This window comes from Notolepis coatsorum (assembly GCF_963971535.1).
Source record: "Notolepis coatsorum genome assembly, chromosome: 2".
Lineage (NCBI taxonomy): Eukaryota > Metazoa > Chordata > Actinopteri > Aulopiformes > Paralepididae > Notolepis > Notolepis coatsorum.
In genome coordinates this window covers 63,237,682-63,250,694 of record NC_140166.1, presented here as the reverse complement: position 1 = coordinate 63,250,694, position 13,013 = coordinate 63,237,682, and the positions used below count along the sequence as shown (strand labels likewise).

The 13,013-nt window shown below is 47.5% G+C and overlaps 1 protein-coding gene across 1 annotated transcript in view; it reads left to right on the top strand.

The window, feature by feature from the left end:
- LOC311223401 (consortin-like) overlaps positions 1 to 13,013 on the top strand; it is a gene marked incomplete at its 3' end in the record, with an annotated part of 109,457 nt that overhangs the window by 69,717 nt on the left and 26,727 nt on the right.

Sequence of the window (13,013 nt, the reverse complement as noted above, 5' to 3'; positions counted from 1 at the left end):
AGTCATCCCAATTTTGGACGTAGATATAAAAACAACACATCAAAACGATGACACAGCTGTCCCCTCGCTCACAAATGGAATTGGACATTTATATCTCAACTTATGACCATTTCTTTGAAAGTCATGCTCCACATAGACACGAATGGGCTCTCCACTCTAGCTAAAATCAGATCAGTGCAGCCTTTGACACAGTGTGTCACTCCATCCTCCTCCAAAGGCTGCACCAACTGGGTGTTGAGGGCACAGCACTTGGCTGGTTCTCCTCCTACCTCACAGACAGACACCAATTCATCTCCCTCTCCGGCCACACCTCCTCCCCCTCCCCAGTCACACAGGGGGTCCCCCAAGGCTCAGTCCTTGGCCCCCTGCTCTTCATCTGCTACATTCTCCCCCTTGGTCACATCATCCGTAAAATACCACCTCAACTTCCACTGTTACGCCGACGACACCCAAATCTACATCAGTACACAATCCCCCCACAGCCCACCCCTCAGTCACATCGAATCCTGCATCACCGAACTCCAAACTTGGATGACTCACAACTTCCTCAAACTGAACAGTGACAAGACTGAACTTCTCATCATTGGCACCAAAACCACCCTCACCAGATCCGGACCCATCACACTCACCATCAACGACTCCACCATCACCCCCTCCCCCCTAGTCCGCAACCTCGGTGTCCTCCTTGACCCCACCCTCTCATTTGACCCCCACGTCCGCTCCATCGTAAAAATATCCTACTTTCACCTCCGCAACATCGCAAAAATCCGTCACTGCCTCTCCCCCCCCGCTGCTGAATCCCTCATTCACGCCTTCATCTCCTCCCGCCTGGACTACTGCAACTCCCTCCTCACTGGTATCACCTCCCGCTCCCTCCATAAACTGCAAATGGTCCAAAATTCAGCCGCCCGCCTCCTCACTAACACCCGGTCCCGCGAACACATCACTCCTGTCCTCCACTCCCTCCACTGGCTCCCGATAAAACACCGCATTAACTTTAAAACACTACTCCTCACCTTCAAAGCCCTCCACAGCCTGGCCCCCCCCTACCTGACTGATCTCCTTCTCCCCTACCGCCCCACCCGTTCCCTCCGGTCCTCCTCCACTGCCTCCCTCACTGTCCCGACATCCAAGCTTAAAAACTTCGGAGATCGGGCCTTCTCTCGTACTGCACCCCGACTCTGGAACTCCCTCCCCCAGTCCATCAGAGACTCCCCAACACTCTCCACCTTCAAAGCTCGCCTCAAAACCCACCTGTTCTACCTTGCCTTCAACCCCCCCCACCCCTAAACCCCCCCCTCCCCTCCAACCTGATTGATGTCTGTCTCCAGTCTTTTTTGTGCTATCAGGCTGTCTCCCCGTTCCCCCCATGGTCTCATGTTCCTTTTGTTTTTGTTTCTTTGTTGTTTTTGTTTTTGTTTCTTTGCTTTCGTTTCTTTGTTTGTACTCCTGCTCCCGACTACTGTCAGCGACTTCGGGTTATTGAGAAGCGCTATATAAATTAAATGAATTATTATTATTATTATTATTATTTATTACCGTTCCTTCCCTTGTTTTCCGATCGCCACACAGGCCACAATTGTCGACGGAATTACACAATATCGCACATAACCCTTCACATGTATCTTTTGAGTAGGGATATCCTCTTTCATTGGTCTGTTGGCCACGCCCCCATGGTTCGGCTCCTCCCCCTTCAGGGGATTACCCCATGATCATTAGGCCACACCCCCTTTTTGTATATTTTGAACCGTTTGTCGTAGAGATGGTGGAAGACAAAGGGAAGGAGTCGGATGGTGTAAAGAAGAAGAAGAAGGAAGAGGAAGAACGGCAAATGGAGCTAACGACCGATATTCGCGATCAGTCGGAGTACAGTGGGGAGGAGAGGGAGAAAGAAGAGAGGGAGGAGGAGGGGTGGGAAACGGTGAGGAAGAAGAGGAAGAAGCGGACGGAGAGGAACGACAGCGATGGGGATAGTGAGAGTAGGGGGGAGGAGAGGGGGGGAGAAGGGGGGAAGAGGAAGAAAGGGGGGGACGATAGCTCAAGTGGGCCGGGAGACGAGGGTGCAGGAAAAGATGTGGCAAAAGCGGAAGTGATCCATATAGTGGTCAGGCTTGAGGGGGAGAGGGATGAGAGGAAAGTAGGTAGGCTCGAGTGGCCCAAACTCATTGCCGAGCGATTAGGAGAGGTAAAGTACGTGAACGTTTTGTGGGATGGGAATCTGGCCGTAGGGTGTGGTAGTGAGGGGCAGGTGGAGGTGGCTAGGAAGATGCAGAGCATTGGGGGGGTGGGTATAAGTAAGGTGGCGAGAGTAGGGGAGAAGAGGGGGGGGGGATGTAAGGGGGTGATAGTTGGGGTACCGGTCGCGGTTACAGTAGAGCAGCTGGTGGAAGAGCTAAAGGAGGACGGGCGTAATGGCATAGTTAAGAGTGCAGCAAGGATGAAGAGGGGAGCGGAGAGGGCAGTGACGGGGACGGTAGTGATTACATTTGAGGGTGGGGTTGTTCCTAGGGAGGTGTTAGTAGGGCGTAGGATGTATAGGGTTAGGGAATTTGTTCATAATCCTCTTAGGTGCTATAGGTGCCAGGGGTTTGGCCATATAGCTACCACGTGTATGAAGGGGATGAGGTGCGCTAGGTGTGGCGGGGAACATGAATATGGGAAATGTGGAGAGGGAGTGAAGCCGAAGTGCTGTAGTTGTGGTGGGGAGCATAGTGTAGCGTTTCGGGGGTGCGAGGTGATGATGAAGGAGGTCGCGGATCGGAGAGAGAGAAGGGAGGGTAAGTTGACGTATGCTGGGGCGGTTAGCAGGGCAGGACAGGGTAGCCAAGAAAGGGTGCAGGGGGTTGAAGGAGGGCATTTGGCAGTGAGGGTAGAGCAGGTGGAAAGAGAGAGGGGAAGGGAGGAGAAATTAGGTATTGTGGCCTTCGTGGCAGGGGTAGTTACTGGTATGGCAGAGGCTACGGGTAGAACGGAGATGGTGAAGATGATTGTTAGGATAGCGGTTCAACATCTGGGATTGGAAGGTCTGGACTGGAAGGAGGTGTGTAAAGAATTGGCTGAGGGGGCTGCGAGGGACAAGGCTGCGAGGGACAAAGCAGCCCAGGATAAGATAGCAGGGGGCAAGGAGGGTCCCGCGGAGGGGGGCTCAGGCAGGAAGTAGCAGCAGTAGCTGCACTCCAATGGACAATGTAGTTGATGACGGGGTCCAGTAGAAGAAGAAAAAGAAGGTGAAGAAGGAGAAGAAGGAGAAGAAGAAGAGCCCATAAAAAGAATTGCGGAGGGCAGTAATACGCCACGATGCGTCTACTCTGCTGGAAATTCAAATAAGAAGAAGAAGAAGAAGAGACTTGCGGGTTGTGGCATTGTACTCGGTAGGGATATCCTCTTTCATTGGTCTATGTTGACCACTCCCCGATCCTTAGGCCACGCCCCCTTTTTGTATCTTTTGAACCGTTTGTCGTAGAGACTTGCGGGTTGTGCCATTATACTCAGTAGGGATATCCTCTTTCATTGGCCTATGTTGACCACTCCCCCGATCCTTAGGCCATGCCCCCTTTTTGTATCTTTTTAACCATTTGTCATAGACTTGCGGGTTGTGCCATTGTACTCAGTAGGGATATCATCTTTCATTGGTCTACTCTATATTGATCACGTCCTTAGGCTGCACCCCCTTTTTGTATCTTTGAACTTTTTGTCATAGAGACAATACAGACCCTCTCCCGTTGGCCGGCGGTGCACAGGCATCACCCACACTTTCACAATTTCCCTGCACGGAATTGTCTATTGTTTGTCTATTTGTCTAATTGTCTATTTTCTTTATTTACATTTTTTAATTAAAAACAATGGTTCGAACGTCCGTTCGAAAAACCCTGACTAAGTTTCAATCACTTTATTCAAATTGAGGATTTAGTTTGAGGATATAAAAAAAAAGAATTTATAAAATTACACATTGACTCTGCATCTGTGCCCTAAACAAGTTCAATAAGGTCAAGAAAAACATTGTCCACATCTCCAGTGACATCACATCTGACATAAATGATCATGTAAGCTTTTCCATGAATTGTGCTTTCATCCAGTGTTATACTGATGAATCCTGCGATTTGACATGAGAAAAAGAAAGTTTCATCTCTGTGGCAATGTGCTCTATGATCTGTGCACAAGAATGATCGGATCGGTGAGCTGGCCCGACTGTCGCACCGTTCAACTCATTAAGTGTCATAAGGGGGTTCAATTTGGTATAAGGCAACCTTTCTTTAGCGACAGTATATGCTGCCCTGAATGAACTGGCTGTCTCCTTGAGCAAAGCAGATGTGATTTTGCTCACTTTTCTTGGAAGCACTTCCTTCTGGTTTTGACTTTCTATTTCTATAGCTATCACTGTGCAAGTATATTTTCTTCCTCAACGTCTTGCTCTGAGGGCTAGTCACAGTCCACTGCTCTGCCAAATGGGCTCCAAATGATTTATTTAACAATGTCTTGGCATTTTTTCATGGAAGGCAGCCAATGCATCCCTCCTTGGCAAATAACCAGCTATATTTATTTTTCCAAAAGGTCCACTGACTCGGACCCCAGCATTGTGGTGGTTGAGTAACAGCGCTGTCCAGGTCTAGTGGTGGAGACTCTGGTCTGGCAGCAGTGGCAACCGGCGCGGTAACAATAACTGCGCACAGGAGCAGCAGAGCTAACACTAGTACTAGCACTAGCAGTGTCAACTTCAGTGACAGTAGCGCTGCTAGCTGCTGCACTAACAGCGTCAGTCTTTGGCCTTTTTATAAAGCCAAAGCTGTCCAGCTTTGTACAGCCTTGCGGCGGGTTGAGCCTTTTTTTTTGGCAGCATGTGGCGTACTGTTTAGTGTTTATGTTTGAGTCGCAGTTGCAGGACACCGACCGGCAGCCTTCTGTTTACATATGCAGCTGCTTGCTGCTTCTTCTTCACTAGGTTGGAGTAGCGTTATGGGCGACGCATAGCGGCTTGGAGGTGAAATGCAGCCTATTCCACAACATTAATTACTCGGTTATTTTAAAAACTGAAAAGAAAGATTATCTTTTAACAATTTATTTAGGTAACATAAATAATACTAATTCGTACATTGAAAGAAAATTTTTATACATTTTTTGAGAGACCCCACAGGGGGTCTTGACTATGGGGGCTCAGACTCTATTTACATTTACATTTACATTTAGTCATTTAGCTGACGCTTTTATCCAAAGCGACTTACAAGTTCTGTACGACAAGCCATCAGGAAGGATACAACTCTATCAGCTGAGTAACAATGTTCATCAAAGTGTTGAGTGCTACAGTGTAGGTTAGTTTATTAGGACAAGTGCATGACAGTATGGTTAGTTAGGGTTAGGTTTTTTTTTTTTTTTTTTTTTTTTTTTTTTTTAATTCAGATAATGGTTGAAGAAGTGCGTCTTTAGTCGACGGCGAAAGATTGGACGTGTTTCGGCTGTCCTAACTGGGGTGGGTAGTTCATTCCACCATTGTGGGGCAAGGACTGAGAATAGGCGACTTCTCTTTGATGACCCTCCCGGAGCTTGGATAGGAGTAGGTCTGAGGCGGCCAGAAGATGCAGAGCGTAGGGGTCTTGAGGGTGTGTAGTTAGAGACCATTGACCGGAGGTAGGCGGGAGCAGTTCCCTTTGCCGCACGGTATGCTAGGTCGAGGGCCTTGAAGCGGATTCGTGCAGCAATGGGGAGCCAGTGCAGGTCCCTAAGAAGTGGGGTGACATGGGCCGACTTCGGTAGGTTTGAGATCAGGCGGGCCGCTGCGTTCTGAATGAGTTGAAGAGGCTTAGTGGCAGTGGCCGGGAGGCCAGCGAGCAGTGCGTTGCAGTAGTCGAGGCGGGAGATGACTGTTGATTGGACGAGGAGTTGGGTGGCTTCTTTTGTCAGGAAGGGGCGGATCCTTCTGACGTTGCTCAGGAGGAATCCGCAGGTTCTGGTTGTCGCTGCGATGTGAGCAGAGAAGTTCAACTGGTCGTCGAGGACAACACCAAGGTTCTTGGCGGTCGGGGACGCGGTCACAGCTGCATTCTCGACTGTGATGGAAAGGTCGGTCAGGGGGGAGGATTTGGCCGGCAGGTGGAGCAATTCTGTTTTGCTTAGGTTCAGTTTGAGGTGGTTGGTCGTCATCCAGGCGGAGATGTCGGACAGACAGGCCGAGATCCGCTCAGAGACGTGGATATCTGAGGGAGGGAAGGAGAGGAAGAGTTGAGTATCGTCGGCATAACAGTGGTAGGAGAAGCCATGAGACGTGATAATGTTACCCAGTGATTTAGTGTAGAGGGAGAAGAGAAGGGGTCCTAAAACCGAGCCCTGGGGGACACCCGTCCGCAGGGGGCGGGTGGCCGACAGGGTCCCTCTCCATGACACTTGGTAGGAGCGGTCATTGAGGTATGATGACAACCATGTCAGCGCAGAGCCAGCCACTCCCATTCCTGCGAGGGCCGCGAGGAGGATCTGGTGGTTGACTGTGTCGAAGGCTGCAGATAGATCTAGGAGAATCAGGACAGAGGAGAGGCCTTTCGCTTTTGCTAAGTGAAGTGCCTCTGTGACCGCAATGAGGGCTGTCTCTGTGGAGTGACCAGTCCTGAAGCCTGACTGATTAGGGTCTAGGAGGTCATTCTGTAAGAGATAAGCAGTAAGTTGGTTGGATACAGCACGTTCAAGTGTTTTAGAAAGGAAGGAGAGAAGAGAGACAGGACGGTAGTTGCCTATGACGGTAGGGTTCAGGGATGGTTTTTTTATGAGGGGCGTGACTGGCTTGTTTTAGGGAGGTGGGGACCACCCCCGAGTTGAGTGAGGAGTTGATGGTTGCAGTTAGGAATGGGAGGATGTCTGGTGCTATGGTCTGGAGGAGTGGGGAAGGTAGCCGGTCCAGCTGGCATGTAGTCGGACGGTTCGACGTTACCAGTGTCAGGGTCTCGGCTTCTGTAATGGGAGAGAAAGATGACAGAGTGAAGGATGAGGTTCTCGATTCAGCATTTGGAATGGGTGGGGGTTGGGAGAAGGAGCTGCGGATGTTCTCCACTTTTTCCTCAAAGAAGATCGCAAAGTCTTCGGCAGAGAAAGATGAGGGAGGGGGGGGTGGGGGGGGAGTGAGGAGGGAGGACATGGTAGCATGCAGTTTGCGAAGATTCTTGGCAGAGGCCTCGATCCTATGGTGAAAGAAAGAAGCTTTGGCATTAGTAATGGTTTTGGAGAATGTTAACAAGAGGTTGTGATATGTGTCGATGTCAGCAGTGAGGTGTGACTTTCTATACTTCCTTTCAGCTGCTCTCAGGACCTGTCTTTGTTCTCTCACTGGATCTGTGACTCTATCTATGGGGGCTGAGCCCCCATTGGCCCCCACATAATTCGAACACTGCCCCACGGCAACGAGCACCTCTCTTTTAATTTATTTCCTTGGAGCCAAAGTAGTGTTCTTTTTCTTCTCGTTTTCATTGACTAAATAACAGTAATTAAATAACATAGCCTACAAAAACAATGACAATAACTTGCGCATGTCTCCCTGGCTTTGCTCATCTCCCTAGCCCTGCCTGTACCTGTCCTGTGGTTTTAATCGGGGATGGCTGGGTAGATCTTTGACAGTCAAGCTGGGTGGGTCTGACACACGCAGCTGTCCGCATCACCTGTAGTGTGGGGAGAAAATAACTTTCACTGACGGCTCATATTCCTTTTGTTTCTATATAAAACTGCTTCCAATTAACATTACCTGCCTTTCAGTGTCTCATGTTGTTATATGTTGTTGAGGTCTGACGCGCGGCTTTCAGGATCACTGCGGGGAGAAAGATGTACAATTACGCACCGCAGATTTTTTCCCGAGCGCAGCAGATATATGGCCCTCTATAACTCTAAGCAATGCGCTACACATTTCATGACTTTTAAAGTCTTTAAAAGCCTGTGTGTAGCCTATATTTATTAAGATTCAGCGCTTATAAATATGGTATGATTAACGTAACGTTAACTTGAACAACATATAGACTGAAACCTGCATTTCTCAAACAAGATGCCTTGGTTTAGCTGTGGAAAGGTGAGTGTCCACAACGGCTAGCTAGCTGTTCTACTTGAATACTGAATGTTAATATTCAATCAGACAATTCCGCAGGGGAAATTGTGAGGTGATGCCTGTGCACTGCCGGCCAACGGGAGAGGGTCTGTATTGTCTCTATGACAAACGGTTCAAAAGATACAAAAGAGGTGGTTGCTAGGGTGTTATAGCTGGTTGCTAGGGTGTTTCTAGGTGGTTTCTAGGGTGTTACTAGGTGGTTGCTAGGGTGTTACTAGGTGGTTGCTAGGGTGTTATAGGTGGTTGCTAGGGTGTTATAGGTGGTTGCTAGGGTGTTTCTAAGTGGTTGCTAGGGTGTTTTAGGTGGTTGCTAGGTTGTTATAGGTTGTTGCTAGGGTGTTATAGGTGGTTGCTAGGTTGTTATAGGTTGTTGCTAGGGTGTTATAGGTGGTTGCTAGGGTGTTATAGGTGGTTGCTAGGGTGTTTCTAGGTGGTTGCTAGGGTGTTATAGGTGGTTGCTAGGGTGTTTCTAGGTGGTTGCTAGGGTGTTATAGGTGGTTGCTAGGGTGTTTCTAGCTGGTTGCTAGGGTGTTTCTAGGTGGTTGCTATGGTGTTTTAGGTGGTTGCTAGGGTGTTTCTAAGTGGTTGCTAGGGTGTTTTAGGTGGTTGCTAGGTTGTTATACGTTGTTGCTAGGGTGTTATAGGTAGTTGCTAGGGTGTTTCTAGGTGGTTGCTAGGGTATTATAGCTGGTTGCTAGGGTGTTTCTAGGTGGTTGCTAGGGTGTTATAGGTGGTTTCTAGGGTGTTACTAGGTGGTTGCTAGGTGGTTGCTAGGGTGTTATAGGTGGTTGCTAGGGTGTTTCTAGGTGGTTGCTAGGGTGTTATAGGTGGTTGCTAGGGTGTTTCTAGGTGGTTGCTAGGGTATTTCTAGGTGGTTCCTAGGGTGTTTTATGTGGTTGCTAGGGTGTTTCTAGGTGGTTGCTAGGGTGTTATAGGTGTTTCTAGGTGGTTGCTAGGGTGTTATAGGTGGTTGCTAGGGTGTTTCTAGGTTGTTGCTAGGGTGTTATAGGTGGTTGCTAGGTTTTTATAGGTGGTTGCTAGGGTGTTTCTAGGTGGTTGCTAGGGTGTTATATGTGGTTGCTAAGGTGTTTCTAGGCGGTTGCTAGGGTGTTATAGCTGGTTGCTAGGGTGTTTCTAGGTAGTTGCTAGGGTGTTATAGGTGGTTGCTAGGGTGTTTCTAGGTGGTTGCTATGGTATTTCTAGGTGGTTGCTAGGGTGTTCTAGGTGGTTGCTAGGGTATTTCTAGGTGGTTGCTAGGGTGTTATAGCTGGTTGCTAGGGTGTTTCTAAGTGGTTGCTAGGGTGTTTCTAGCTGGTTGCTAGGGTGTTTCTAGGTGGTTGCTAGGGTATTATAGCTGGTTGCTAGGGTGTTTCTAAGTGGTTGCTAGGGTGTTTTAGGTGGTTGCTAGCAGGCTCCAGACTAACTTTTTTCACCACCGTCCCAGAACCGTCCCGAAATACAATTTTAACCGTCTCAAAGTGAATGTAACCGTCCCAAAAATCAAATGTTGTTTATTTACTTTGGTTTTGTCGTCTATAGTTGTTATTGCCATAAGAAACACCATTCAGAGAAGGGGAGAATTAATTGATTTAGTCAAAAGGCTCCCAGGTGGAAAGATTTCACAAGAATAATTATGATTAAAAATAAATATATATATATAAAAAATAGTGTTTAACAATATAGGGATATTTGGTCACGGTGCTGTTATAGTCAACCAATTGGAGCCATGTTGTTAAATGTATTTGTATTTTATTTCGTTTTAGTTTTTTTTTGTTATTACAAATGTGTGTTTATGGTTGAAAATGTTAGATAAATAAAGATCAAATCTAACTGAATAAGTTATCCTTCTTCTAACAAGAAAGAAAAACGTAGTTTAGCTTTAAACTATATAATGTCATTGCGTCCAGAGATTCCACCTTTGATAACTAAAGTAATGACACTTGACTAGTAATGAAACATGTCCCTTAGATCGCGCTGTCCTCCTGGTCAGGTGTGTTAAATACGTTCTCAGATACATTCACACCTAACTTGTTGTGAATGACATGTGTTACATTCCATTCGTAGAGGCAATTAGGCACTGTCTGTAGTCTGTGCTCAAGCAAGGGGACATTAAATGCGCATTCGCGGGAGCGCGCGCGTGCGCCAGGAGCGCGCGTGCACGTGGCACCATTAGGTGCGTGCAATCCCAGTTGATTTCAATAACGCACCACTGCTCCTGGTCGATATTGATAACTGCTGCTAAATTCCAGCGGGCCCTCCTCACTGAATAATATAGATTCATCATGTAGCTGAAGTGAAGTCGTCTATTTCTCCGTGTTCATTTCGATAAATGTAACGTTATGCCAATTAACTCGCAATGGTAGTAACATTACGTGTTAGTATAGAATCGAATAGAAATCCTTTAATAATCCCGAGGGAAATTCGGCACTACAGAGCAGACTATGTATCGCTCACATTGAACAACAATAAACATTAGGTCAATATAGGACTAAAATAGGAATAACAATATAATAATATTAACAATAAGAATAAAATAGTGTGAACTATGGATTAATCAGTGGCAGTCTGATACGTTAGTCAGTAACGTTAGCTATAATAAGCAGCTATAACTAGAACGCGTCGATAACTATACAGTTCCAATAGACTAACATTACACTTCTGTGATTTAAATGTGTCCTCACCTTAGACTCAGGCCCTGGGCCTGGGGTAGTATTGCTGGATGTGGATGCAGTTCCCTGTTGGTCAGTTTGGGACTGTTCTCCATCTTCTGCTGTGTTCACCCTCTTCAAATAGCGCAGCATGTTTATTGTTTACAGTGCTCGCTTCACTGAGAGGATGCCACAGTGACAGTATAGCGTGTTTTTTTATTTATTTTACTTTTCGCTGTGTTTTTGTACAGTGGAGAAAGCCTAGGTAAGAGAGATTTCCCTCACCTGATAACACGTTTTTATTTTTTGGAGCGAGATTCATTTGGGGTGTGATGCTGCTGCTGCTGCTGCAGCGCGACTGGCTGCGGAGAGGTGGGTAGGAGCTTGGTGCTGCAGCGCGACTGGCTGAGGAGTGGTGGGTAGGAGCTTGATGTTGGATTAGCGTATCTCTGCCTTGGGAGACGGAGATAGACATTGGATTTCCTGTGAAAAAAAAGAAAAAATCCTCCCCGTCCCGGTTGCGTCCCAAAAAAGATTTCTGTTCGTCCCAAATCAATATTTGATCGTCCCCGGGACGACGGGACATCGTTAGTCTCGAGCCCTGGTTGCTAGGTTGTTATACGTTGTTGCTAGGGTGTTATAGGTGGTTGCTAGGGTGTTATAGGTGGATGCTAGGGTGTTTCTAGGTGGTTGCTAGGGTGTTATAGCTGGTTGCTAGGGTGTTTCTAGGTGGTTGCTAGGGTGTTATAGGTGGTTTCTAGGGTGTTACTAGGTGGTTGCTAGGGTGTTACTAGGTGGTTGCTAGGGTGTTATAGGTGGTTGCTAGGGTGTTTCTAGGTGGTTGCTAGGGTGTTATAGGTGGTTGCTAGGGTGTTTCTAGGTGGTTGCTAGGGTATTCTAGGTGGTTGCTAGGGTGTTTTATGTGGTTGCTAGGGTGTTTCTAGGTGGTTGCTAGGGTGTTATAGGTGTTTCTAGGTGGTTGCTAGGGTGTTATAGGTGGTTGCTAGGGTGTTTCTATGTTGTTGCTAGGGTGTTATAGGTGGTTGCTAGGTTTTTATAGGTGGTTGCTAGGGTGTTTCTAGGTGGTTGCTAGAGTGTTATATGTGGTTGCTAAGGTGTTTCTAGGCGGTTGCTAGGGTGTTATAGCTGGTTGCTAGGGTGTTTCTAGGTAGTTGCTAGGGTGTTATAGGTGGTTGCTAGGGTATTTCTAGGTGGTTGCTAGGGTGTTCTAGGTGGTTGCTAGGGTATTTCTAGGTGGTTGCTAGGGTGTTATAGCTGGTTGCTAGGGTGTTTCTAAGTGGTTGCTAGGGTGTTTCTAAGTGGTTGCTAGGGTGTTATAGGTGGTTGCTAGGGTGTTTCTAGGTGGTTGCTAGGGTGTTATAGCTGGTTGCTAGGGTGTTTCTAGGTGGTTGCTAGGGTGTTATAGGTGGTTTCTAGGGTGTTACTAGGTTGTTGCTAGGGTGGTTGCTAGGGTGTTATAGGTGGTTTCTAGGGTGTTCCTAGGTGGTTGCTAGGGTGTTATAGGTGGTTGCTAGGGTATTTCTAGGTGGTTGCTAGGGTGTTCTATGTGGTTGCTAGGGTGTTTCTAGGTGGTTGCTATGGTGTTATAGGTGTTTCTAGGTGGTTGCTATGGTGTTATAGGTGGTTGCTAGGGTGTTTCTAGCTGGTTGCTAGGGTGTTATAGTACTGAGTACAATGGCACAACCCGCAAGTCTCTACGACAAACGGTTCAAAAGATACACAAAGGGGGCACGGCCTAAGGATCAAGGGTTAATCCCCTGAAGGGGGAGGAGCCGAACCATGGGGGCGTGGTCAACATAGACCAATGAAAGAGGATTATGATGTCATAATAGAACATTCTAGAACATTTGTGTATCTATTCAACAATTCTCTCAGAAGATCTCATTGTGCTGTTCAGACAGATAGACTAAACAACACATAGACTGAAGCCTGCATTTCTCAAACAAGATGCCTTGGCTTAGCTGTGGAAAGGTGAGTGTCCACAACAGTTAGCTAGCTGTTCTACTTGAATACTGAATGTTAATATTGAATCAGACACCCCCCTCTGATGGAACAGTCCACATTAATTCGCGCGTCGCCTCGCGTCGTCCAGACTCCGTTGACAATCTGCGCATGTGTATGGGGAGTAGGTGCTGGAAAAGGGACTTCATCTCGGCCGATTTAGTTCTGATCGATTTAGGAATGGGTCGCGCCCTGTTCAGGAAACTCAGGCGCATAAAAGTCGATTGGATCATGTCTCTAGCACCCCCACAGCCGTAGCTGCAACCACTTAC